We start from the raw sequence: 13,019 nt of genomic DNA, 5'->3' as shown, positions 1-13,019 counted from the left end.
ATGCTGTTACAAAAAAAATGCTGCAATAAATAAATAAGGTACAGTATTTTCATATTGTTTCAGATGTGTCTTCAGGGCACACTGCTAGAAATTGGAATGCTGGTTCAAAAAATAAGTGTATAGAAGCTTTGCTAGGTATTGTTGAATTTCCTTACAGAAGGGATCTATAAATTGGGATTCTGTGCAGCAATACATGAGAGTGCATATTTTCCCATAAGTCTCACCAATAAAATTTATTGTTGTACTTTTTGTTTTTCCATTTGATTATAATATTGTCTGAACTTTCATGCCTCTAGTTATGAGTGAGTTTGAACACTAAGATATTTACCTGAGAACTTATTTGTGAAGAAAATTATCTGCTCATGTCAATTGTATGTCTTTATATCAAAACAAACACACTTGTTTTTCAACCTCACTTTTAAAAGACCAGTGCTTCCTACCAAGGAAAGCATTGTGGTTAGATTAGATTAGATGACATGCTTGATTTTTTTGTTTGTTTTGTTTTGTTTTTAAGACAGGTATTCAAAACAAGTCCAGTGTGATCAGGAAAAGCTTACAGGTTTTCAAGTTAACTTTTAACATATCCATCCACCTATACTACAAATATTTAGAAACTACAACTGACTCTTCATCCTAAAAAGCTAAAGAAGAGAAATATGTAAACCATAAGTAAAATAAAGTTTTCCATTACAGACAGCACTTCAGAGTTCAATGAAGTTACAAAAATGGGAATGTTTTATTTTGTTTATTGAGAATGGGGAATAAACAGTTAGGAAACTTGAGCTAAATTGAAGGAAATGCTCCGTGTTTAAATACAGAATTCCCAGTGCTCAGTCAATGCTACCATCTTCCTTTCTAGCCACAGTTAATAGGTACTGCCCACCCCCCCCCCCGCCCCCCGAAGAACAAACTCTGCCTCTGAACAGAACAGGGCCTGGAATTCAGATTCAGGTTTGCCTCCATCCCTGCCCCTCTACCCCTATGATTCATCCTATTACCATTAACTACAAAGCAGTAAGTTTCACCTACCTTCTTTGGAAACCATACATTGAATTGGTAATATCCTGTTTTGTTTTCTTGGTGTATTCAATACACAGTATATCTGACCCTAATAGACTCAAACATCATTATTAAATGAGCAATGAATAACATAACTTTTACAGTTGTTGTCTGATAAAACCTACATTAATGAATAATACTCCTCTTCTTACTCCCCACTCCTTCCCAGACTCTTCAAATATATAATACTTCAGGATTTGCTGCTATAGTGGTACTATTTTCTTTTCACCTAACAGCACTTTGCCAAGTTGTTTTGAATAAATGCCGAGCTTGTCATTTATAAGAACTTTAGAAATGAGCCAAGTCAATGGAATGATAGGGTTTTGGTATCATGATAATAGGGAAATATGATTTTTTTTTTTGCAGCGGCAGAGCAGCAAGGGCTATATTTACAACACAAAGTGGACCACTGTTACATTTCCCCACTGTCAATTTCTACATTCCATTTCTATGGAAAAATGGGTGATGACATCTCCAAGCTGCTTCCTGTTGAAAGGGAGCAAAGTTTGGGGAAGTAACCCAAAGTCCTTATTCTCCATCAGATGGGGCAGGGACAGTTAAGGGTATTCAGCATCAGAGCAGTTTAGTGATCCACAGTGGCAGATGACAGGTGACTGAACAAGGCATACATAGGGCAGGGATCATGCTAAGACAATAATAAATGAGACAGCAAAGCATTACTTTTTTGTAAACAATTCATCAGCCAGTCTGAAAACTATGAAGACAATAACTCATAACTGTATAAGTGAAAAACAGATCAAGTTTATCAATGTAGGAGGTTAGGAAGATTTGTAGATCTACAGGATCAGGCTCAAATTAACTCAGGACAAACTTGCAAATCCAGAGTCCTCTGAGAACATTATCATTAAGCACTCCCACACAACAACCCTTCCTTTATAGCCTCCAGCTTTACTTACTTTGGGTAGGGCTGACACAACTGTATATCTAAAGTTACATTTTAAAAAATCATTGTATTTCCTTTTAAATATCCATTTAGGACTGTGATTAGGTTATACTCTCCTGCCAAGTGTTTAAGACCAAGTTGGTAAAACTGACTTTATGAATAGTTTATTGTGAGAAAGATGAAGTTAATAAATCTATGATATCTATGAATTTCAAGGAAAAAAAACATTTGAACATCAAAATTCATCCTGAAAATAAGGGAACAGTTCTAAATGGGTGTACCCAGCCCTCTCCTCCATCGCCTGAATATTTTTCTGACCCTAGAATACTCAGACATTCTTTAAGACCCACCACAGAAGCCACAATGATCTCCCTGGGATCCTTCTTGATGTCTCCCCACCTTTACCCAAATAAGTCCCAGTTTCCTCTTACCTCCCATAGTTTACTAGATTTCCTCCATCACAGGTTTATTACCACATACATCTTCCCACCAATAGGTCATGAGCCCTTTTTCCTACAAATTTTGATATTTGTGTACTTATCTATCATTTTTGTATATTTTAGTACCCAGAACATATAATAAATAATTTACTTATGAAATACTAAGTATTGATGAGATGAATTAAATGTGGGCCATTTTATGGCTTTTCCTTTTGGGGAAAATATTTGCACCTCTACACTAAATTTAAAAATGTTAACCACAAAGAATTTAGAGTTGAGCATATGAGCTTATGAGCTCTGTAGTAGATATACCTTTGAATATGCAAAAAGAAATCAGATTCACTCATAATGGGAGATACAAATTATATACACAATGACATCATTTATCAATTATTCAGATTCCAAGGATAAAATTATTTGATGACTTAGTCGAGTAGAGAGAATATAAAGGAAATGGGAACTCTCATATATTCTTGGTAAGAGTAAACACTGATAGCTTTATGGGTGACAATTTTTCTCTATCTTTCACAATTTAAAATGTAATTTCTCTCTTTAGAAATTCTTTATCTTAGCTATTAACTTCCAGTATGGTTGCATAAACACACAACACAACACAAGATGGTCACATAACATGGTGATGATACTATATACTAGCTGTACCAATCCATAAATAGGGAACTAATTAAATTTGGGATAAAGGAATTAAATGCAATTTTAAAATAATGCAGTAATTGAGTGTATTGAGATGAACAGATCTATGAAGGTTAGTACAAAATTTAACAAGCTTATAAAAGAATATATCTAGTATGCTGCAATTTGTGTAACAAAGAAAAAATAGACTGCATATTTTTATTTCTGTGCACTCATGGACTCTGTGAAAGGGCACACAAGAAACTAGCATCAGGTGTGGTCCTTGGAAGAAGGGTTAGGAAGCAGAACACAGCAGAGAGGAGACTTACTCATGATTGCATTCCATTATGCATTTTTAAAACTTTGTACCATGTGCACATATTATCTCTTCCAAATAAATAACATTAAAACAAAATTACATGTATAAACTTTTCTTTGATTAAGAAAGTTTTTTATTACTAAAAATATAATTCCAGAAATTAAATATAAAATTAAAATATAAATTAAAATTTAAGATTAAAATATAAAATTCCAGAAAGTGAAGGAGATACACAAGACCTGGAAATATTATTTCTGATTTGCTAACAGGATATAGCCTTGATGCCCTGAGAGTCAGAAGACTTAAGTGAGAATCGTGCCTTCTCAGGGCCTGACAATAAAGTGTTAGTACTGAAAAGAGCTCAGTTTTGATGAGCTTTAGGATAAAGCTGTGAAGAAATATATGAGCAGAAGAAAATTCTGAAGTGCCACAACTCTGATTTTATTTTTAAATTATACACTCATTTTAGTTACCACCTCATGATTGAAATCAGCTGCATTTGATTCTCTAATGTCCTTGTGAATTTCCAATAATCTTGAGGATTAAAGATACAAAGACAACTAATAAAGACTCCCCTCATGTCCAATGGCCTCAGCTAGTTCCTTTGAGCTTTCACATTATCCAAACTCTTTAAATAAAATTCTTATCAAATGTTACAGTATGAAGTCCACCTGTCAAGTGGATGGAAACGTGTGAATATTATTGTAAGCTCAGAAGAGGGAGCCATTCTGTTTGCCCAGGAGACATTTACAGCATGGAAAACCACACAGCAACCCCATGACATTTCCAAGGTGTTTTTCCAAACTGCAGGTAGAAAAAGAAATTTATTTATGGAATAACTTCACTTAGGGTTTCAGGAGATAAAATTTCAACATAGGTCAAACCAGGCTAGGCATTTATTATTTAGATCATCCTTGAACAGAAAAGAAGACAAAGAGGGAGCAGTGATTTCTCCTGACCTCACATATCTCCAAGGGGCAGAGCTGCAGCTCCATGACTCAGGACACGCACATTCAGTGCAATATTCTTAAAAGGCACCATGCTCCTGCCCTCTGGTTTTGATAGCATTCAAATCAAACTCATTTGACAATATGCATAGAAATGAATTTAGGATTTTTTTTCCTTTCTCTGGAAATAGAATTTTCTCTGCAAATTGTCTGCTTTCCAAAAGCAAAGGGCAGTCAATCATTTAATGACTCAGAGGAGCCAGTAATTATTGCCTTTTTAGTAATCTGTGAGATTTTATTAGTGCTGGAAAGGAGAACGGAAGACTGTCCTAACTTATGTCTGGGGCAAACTCTCATAATGTTGAACTTTAACTGTCATAATGTAAGTGGTTGTGGATCCATGGTCAGGTTAGTGGGGAGGGTGAGAAAAAGAGCTAACTGGAAATGTTGATCAGAGCCAGTTTGAGTGCTTATTGAAAATGTGGTAATTTGGAGAAAGAAGAGTTTGCCCTGTTTCAAGAGGCTTGTTACACATTCAATTATATTTACAAATATATGTATGTGTGCACAAATCTGTGTGCCTGTGTAGAACACAAGTTAAGGCTAAGAATGCAACTTTATGTACCAAGTAAGAGAGTGTCGTACAATTTTCTTTTTCTTTTGGTACTGGGGATTGAACCCAGAGGTATTTTACCACTGAGCCATCCCCAGACCTTTTAATTTTATTATTTTAAACAAAATTTGAGACAGGGTCTCACTAAGTTGCTTAAGGCTTCACTAAATTGCTGTGGTTGACCTTGAACTTGCAATCCTCCTGCTTCAGCCTCCTGAGTCCGGGTTTACAGGTGTGCTCCACCATGCCCGGTTCTCATGCACAATTTTTGAAGCCCTTTCTTGATATTCTTTTCCCTTTCTTTCCTCCTCCTCTTCCTCCTACCTTTCTTCCCTCCCACAAACATTTAAAAAAAAAATAGGAACCTACATGTACTCTCTCCACTTTAGCACTTTTTGTTTTTTTCTAAACTTGTTGAATGCTGTCATTTGCCCACACAATCCCATCTTTTACATAAAACCATCATAAATTAGGCTATTCCAGATTGAATGGACACATTTTGTCCTAATGATACAAAAAAACAGTAATTATATGTTTTAAAATTTCTGATTCCTATTTCATGAAATTCTTCCTTGATAACCTCAGAGACACTAATTCTTTCATTTTATTATCATAGTTTTCTCTCTGCCTATCCTCTAAGTGTTACTATTTTCCAAGGTTGTAACTTCTAATCTTTTCAATCTCTTTACTTTTCTTGGCCACCCTCTTACATATTAAATTTAATTAACTATTGGTGACTTCAGGGTCTGGGTGTACTGACCAGATCTCTCCAAAAAGTTATCATATATATCCAGGCTTCCCTAGGAATCTCCACTTAAATGTTCCCTTGGTACATCCATACAGCATTTTTACATCTAGACACATCTATTTCCCATAAATTTGGTGAGCTCCATATCTTAGTAAATGATGTAGAAATTGCCAAATTCAAAACCCTGTGAGCTATCTCAGACTCTTCTTGCTAATTCATCTCCAACTGTCATAGAATCAGAGATACAGTTTCCTTACCATCTCAAACATCTGTCTGTACCTTCATTCTTTTTTTTCAGATTCTCACTACTTCTTGCCTATTACAGCATCTTTATAAGGAGTAGTTCACCTGCCTTCAGTTTTGCCTCTACACTACAAATAATCAACCCAAAACTCAAATTCCTGAAGAACTTTTTTTCTTCAAAAACTTTTCATACCATTCAAGGTGAAGGTGGTGATCTAAGTTCAATATGTAAGATCTCTGATGATTTTGCTTGCCTTCTTTTATCTCAATATGTGAACTTAACTCCATTTATATCCTTGAGTCATGCTGCTTCATGTTCATGCCCATGTACCTTTGCATATGCTGCTTGCCTGAAACATCCTGCCTTCTTTCTTCCTCTAGTGAATACACATCCATTCTGAAAAATCTGGGTGCAGTGTCACCCCACCCAGAAACTTTTCCTAACTAAGTTACACACCCTTCCTTGGGAATATTTCTTAGCATAGGACTTTCACACAATAATCTCTCATTTGTTTTATTTCTGGCCTTTGGGTCTGATATAGCAATCCAGGAACTAAAGTACCAGTTGGAAATTCAGTCAAATAATCATATAAACTAATGTACAATTGCAACTAGGACAGGTGCAAGAAAAGAGAAATTACTGCTTCTGCATTGTCTAAAGAGGGGGTAAGGTTATTGACTGAGCTGGAAGAGTCAGGGAAAGCCGTGGAGCTTTTCATATTAGAGACTGTATCTCAGTTAGTTTTATATACACTTCCTCACCTCAAATGAGCATGGGTACACACAAACATGCACACACACCTGCACACAAACTTTTGTTCTCTTTCACAGCAAATCTGAGGCTTATTCATAATGAAATACTACAATCACCAACTTTCCCCATAAAGAGATACTACTCAAAATGTAACAAAAGGTTAATAAATATCTGTTGAATTGAACTAGAAATTTCACCTAAAGTTGCACAACAGTTATGTAATTGTTTCCTTCAAGATTGAGCTAAGCATACAATTCATAAGAAGATAGGGCTTTCGTCAAATTTATGATAAACTTACATTTTGGTTACATACAAAAATAGTATGTATACACATTCTTACCTCAAAAACCTAGAATATATTTTCACATATTATCAAAATTAGGGAGCAAATGAAAGGAGCAAAGATAATCTCAAGTCAGGAGAATAGCAGCCTTTGGAACCTTAAACTGACTGGTCTAACAAAATGCCTCTGGAAGACTAACAGTCAAAGACCTGGAAGTTTATTTTGAAAGGTCTCATACTTTCAGACTTTGCAATTGTTTCCTTTTCAAACTTTATACGTTATCAAGTAATGAAAATGGAAGGACTAGAATATCTATTTTCCAGATCTCATGCAAGTACACAGTAGATATACAAAGCACCAGGATAATTCTTGTAGGAGCCAGTATTAAAAAACCATCTAAAGGGCTGGGGTTGTGGCTCAGTGGTAGAGCACTCGCTTAGCATGTGCAAGGTACTGGACTAGATCCTCAGCACTATATAATAGATAGATAGATAGATAGATAGATAGATAGATAGATAGAATTGTGGACAACCAGAACTTTTTTAAAAATCACCATTTATAGCATCCTGGACTTGTTACAAATATTCCATTGGGATTCAAATGTTATTTTTGTTTTGAGATCTGTGGGTTTTTTTGATCCATTTTCTCACACTTGGTAAAGCTTAGTGGTTAAAGCTTGTGCTTTCATACTGAACTGGACATGGGTTTACTTCTCAACTGATGCTTGCTAGACGACTTCACTTTTCCAAGCTTCAGTTTTTCTTGTTCACATGATGGAGTGTACAATAATAACTATTGAACAGAATTAATCAAGATAGAATACCTTAATATAATGCCTGCAAATAGTAGGAGGTGCTCAGTAAGTAGTCGTCATGATAATTGGGGTGGTGGTGAGGTTTATTTATTGACATTTACAATGTTTAGGAAACTCTCCTATTAATGATCCTTTTCATTCTTTCACATAGATATTCAACAAAAGCCACATCGATCATGTGTTATTTGAGAGTATTTTCATAACTTCTCTCCTACATCTAAAAAAATAACTAAAAGCCATTTGTCTGTGGGAAGAATCAAAGAAAATTGGATTTTTAGAAGCTTTTGAAGATTTTTGCTTCATCAAAATTCTATTAGAAGTGAATATTAATGGATTTGAGGTTTCTTTGGGGCGTTATAAAATGTTCTGGAATTAGATAATGGTCGTGTTTTCATAGCCTGATCAATATACTAAAAACCACTGAACTGTACACTTCAAAAGGGTATTTTTTTGTTATATGAATTATATACCAATTATTTTAAAAAATCTTTAGGAAAAGTCATTAGACATAGTAAGGATATTTTTGACCATAAATTTTATTTGTATATCAGTACATTTTATGTATTTATCTATATATACTTATATAAAACATAACTGAAATAAATGTACACACATATGGTGGTAACTGCTGCCTATGGGAAGGCAGAGAGGAGCTGTCAGAATGCACATTTGGACTCCTTTTTCCTGGGCTTCACCTTTGCTCCACCAGCCCTGGCACAATGACTTTGTGCAAGTCACTTAACCTCTCTAGGCATCTGTTTCTACCTGTATAAAATGTGAATAGTAATACATCACAGGGCATTTTACTGGGCTGATGTCTGTGAAACAAAGGCACAGCACCTGTAGAAGTCTAAAAAACTCAATAGATATCAATATTATCACTTCTTAACCCTCCATTTTTGTGTTGTGAACTTTTAGATTATTAATGTTAAATATTTTAAAGCCAGAAATAAATGTTTAAATAACACCACCATATTTTTCACTGTAATAAGTATTGAAGAATGTTGGGCTGGGGAGGTAGCTTAGTGGTGGAGGACTTGCCTCCCATATAGTTAGGTACTCAAGTACTATAGTGGGTGAGGGGAAGAATGTCAAACACTCAACTATTCAGAATATAATCACTGAGTACTTCATCAAAAAATATTTCTTTCATGGCTTAATATAAGTGCTTCATCCTTGGACTCTAGTGAGAACTGTAGAATACTTATAAATATGTTATTACTATTCTCAGTCTTTCTGAAGTCAAATACAATTTTTTTTCAGAAAATCCATAAACCATGAATTGGACAGAACGTTCTGATTCCCTGAAGAGACCTTTGGGGATTGCAATTTCTAGGAAGAAGATTTAGTAATGTCACTAAAGGGGCTACAAAGTACTTTTTAAAAAGAATATACCAATTCACAGTTTATATGTGCCTACCTCTGGTTCCAGCCCTTCAAGTGCCATTTTAAAAAATTAAAATAAAATTCATTTTTATTTCTGGGGTCCCACCACAGTTAATACTAGCTTGGGGAAAGTAAGAAACCAGCATACTATGTAGATAGTCTAAGAATGCAAAAGTGAGATGGGTCCATTTCTGAAGTCTACTTTCTATTTTTCAAAGTTTTGATGCCTGTTTTTAAACTCCAACTTTAAAGAATTATTCTGAGTAACATCTATGCACCACAAAAACAACATCTTTAGTTTTTCATCTAATTTTTTATTCTAATCAGAATCAAATTATCTTGATTCTGCCTTTAAGTATCTTTAGTAAGGGCATGTGAACAAAAATGAAATAAATTACTATTTCTTGTATGTTTTGTTTGTTTGTTCTTCCAGAAAGCAATTCTTGCATTTTAAAAGCAAAGTCATTTGGGGACAACAAACTGGCCATATTAATATGGTATGACTCTTAGCAAGCTGCAAACACTCTGATATTGCTTTCTCTAACCCAATTTCCCCACACACACCTTCACCAGGGATACAAATGATGGACATAAATATCTACTTTCCAAAGGCATTTCATCTGCCATCATTATTATATTCAAATGAAAATACCACAGCTTTCATAATTGGGCTAAGAATTTTAAAATAACGTATGCTCAGGAATACCAATCAATTTTGGTAAAATATTTTTGAATAGCCGATAACGTTTCTTTACAGTCTAATATCAAATTTCCAACATCCGTAACTTGGCATTCGAAGACCAGCACAGTCTTCATCTAGTTTTTTCGTGGTGGATTCTACAATATGCTCATAGTTACTACTCATGATTACTTCATAGCCACAAGCCATTAACTGAAACAGTTGAAGCTAGGTATGTTTCTTAATTCACATTGTGGGATGTTATATTTTTTTATTCTTTATTTTATTTATTTTTTATTTTTACTTTTGGTACCAAGGATTGAACCCAGGGGTGCTTAACCACTGAGCCATATGCCCAGGCTTTTTTTTTTTTGAGACAGGGCCTCAGTAAGTTGCTGAGGCTAACTTTGAACTTGAAATCCTCCTGCCTCGGCCTCTGAATGGCTAGGATTACAGGTGTGCACCACCACGCCCAGCTTTAAGGTGATTTTTTTAAAAGTAATAACAATAAATGTATAAAGTATTATAAAATTCCTGTATGTGGCGTGACACATGCAATCTCTGCATAATAATCACAAATATTCTCATAAGTGGCATAACTGAAGCTTATCATAATGCTCCTGTCAATTTGGGTCAGGTTGTGCCACTAAGGAAGTTTGGCGCAAACTTAAAGGGAGAAAATTCTTTTCAGAGATTCTTGGAGTAAGAAAGTACATGTAATAGACTGTAAGACTATACTTGCTTCACTTGTACACAGACTTTGAACTTTTGGGTATTTGTTCGTTTTCTTTCTTTAGCCAAGAATGTTCTCTGTGTCTCTTCTACTCTGTTAAATCTCTCACTGGCCAGCCCAAATGTTAACTCTTTTTTTTATTTTTTTTTATTTTATTTTTTTTATATTTTTAATTTTTTATTGTGGGTTGTTCAAAACATTACAAATTTCTTGACATATCATATTCCACACTTTGATTCAAGTGGGTTATGAACTCCCACCTTCACCCCATACACAGATTGCAGAATCACATCAGTTACACATCCATTGATTTACATATTGCCATACTAGTGTCTGTTGTGCTCCGCTGCCTTTCCCATCCTCCACCCTCCCCCTCCCCACCTCTCCCCTCCCCTCCCCTCCTCTCTCTCTACCCCCTCCACTGTATAACCCTGAGGCTCTCCTTCCATTACCATGCAATTTCCCTTCTCTCTCCCTTTCCCTCCCACCTCTCATCCCTGTTAAATGTTAATCTTCTTCTCCTGCTCTTCGTCCCTACTCTGATCTTAGTTACTCTCCTTATATCAAAGAATACATTTGGCATTTGTTTTTTAGGGATTGGCTAGCTTCACTTAGCATAATCTGCTCTAATGCCATCCATTTCCCTGTAAATTCTATGATTTTGTCATTTTTAAATGCAGAGTAATACTCCATTGTGTATAAATGCCACATTTTTTTAATCCATTCGTCTATTGAAGGGCATCTTTTTTTATACAGCCACATTTCAGAAGCACCTGTCCATTGTTGCTCTCAACAGGATCATGTCTCCCTTTCCACTAGAAATTCCTTAAGCTGCAGCTCTGTGCCTAATTTGCTGACTCCTGGCAGTAGTTTTTCATCCAAAGAATCATTGAGTGGAAGGATTCAAGCCTGCCGAGAACATTAATATTGACCAGACAAATCCAAATCATTCTGTTCAGCCATAGCTCTATTGATCTTTATAAATGTGGGCATTCACAAGATGACAGTTTTGGGGTGTCTTTAACCTAGTTTTACTCAGGGACTATCTTTTCTGGTCAAATATTTGTTAGTGATTCTAAGAAAAAGTATAAATAATATTGTCAGTAACTTTCCTTCCAGTTTGATGCTATGAGCAGAGTGAGAGGTTAGGTTAGTGCAGTACTCAGAAAATATGAGTTAAAAAATTAATGTTCTCATATCATGCTTTCTCATATTAAAGCATTTCTCATGCTTTTCCCATATTATATTCTGCATTTTTGTAATTTAACCATAACTTATACCATTTCTACATGTAAGTGTTAGGGTGTTTGATGGATTAGAAACCTGTCTTCCTGTTCTGCATTAAGAGTTGCTAATATATTTATGTATGAATAAATACATAAATAGATATTTTTGATATCTAGAAAATCCATTCATAATCATGGACAATGATAAATCATTTTTATATCAAAGAGATGAGGTGAATGAAAGAACTTATTTTTCTGATATTAGATATCTGGTAACATTTCTCCAATAGAAATATTACCCTATTATGCTAAGTTTAGACAGATACACATAGTTCATTTGAGCTCAGGCCTAAATTTTATGCTGTTTACAATACTATTTCTATTTACATAATTTAGTTGAATGTCATATGAAATGATATTTCTGACTCCTTTTATAAGAAAATCATTATTAGTGTATTTTAAAAAACAAACAGGAAATGAATAAAATGGTTTCTATGAGTAATAACAGAAATAGTATATTAGGCATGTTTTAGCTATGGGGGGATAAAAAAGAACCCTAAGTGATCCCTAGAAAACAAAAATCCACCATAATAAGCCCAATATGAGTTTTCAGTATTTAGCCTTCATTATTCTTCATATTAAATATTTATTCCAATATAGTACTGAATAACACCTGTCTGCCATCTATCCGTTCAATCACCTGTCTATCCATAAAGGAAAAAACTCAAACTCAACTTATTCTTAGGGAGATGGTGCAATTCAGGGAGAAGAGGTCCTTTTTGTTCAGTAGAGCACCTTGGTGGGTAAAGAAATTCACACAGGAGCCAGAGAGAAATTTGTAGATAAGGCTGGGAAAAAATGGAATTAATATGCATAACACAACGAGAAGAATTTGGAGTTCCTGGGGGCCATCTGAAAGGAACTGTGGAAAACTAAGGAAATGATAAGAAGCTGGAGTCTGAGGTATAATAATGGCAAAGAGATATTTTATAGAACAAAGGTAGTCAGATAGTTGCTAAACTGAACTAGCTGGACAGAAGCAGAATTCAGAGCCAGGACGACCACAAAAATATAACTCTGCCTTGAAAATTTGTGTAGAACTTGGTGCTGGTTGGAGTCAGGGATATTGAACTCTCCAAAATTTACAGAACAAGGATTAACCAATCTTATCTAAAATGAATTGGTACAGTGACTTTAGCTATATCTGAGATACATAAACAGTGCATGTACCAACTAACACA

The 13,019-nt window shown here is 35.0% G+C and overlaps 1 protein-coding gene across 2 annotated transcripts in view; it reads right to left on the bottom strand.

Annotated features, from left to right (window-relative positions):
- The window catches only part of Fgf12 (fibroblast growth factor 12), a 513,569-nt gene that overhangs the window by 342,283 nt on the left and 158,267 nt on the right, over nucleotides 1-13,019 (bottom strand). The gene's annotated exons all lie outside the window — the stretch shown is intronic.

This window comes from Marmota monax, unplaced genomic scaffold, assembly GCF_021218885.2.
Source record: "Marmota monax isolate L192 unplaced genomic scaffold, Marmota_monax_Labrador192_F-V1.1 WCK01_AAM20220418_F8-fsc00052, whole genome shotgun sequence".
In the NCBI taxonomy this organism is placed as follows: domain Eukaryota; kingdom Metazoa; phylum Chordata; class Mammalia; order Rodentia; family Sciuridae; genus Marmota; species Marmota monax.
Note: the sequence above shows the minus strand (reverse complement) of the source record. Positions and strands in the feature narration are given on the sequence as shown.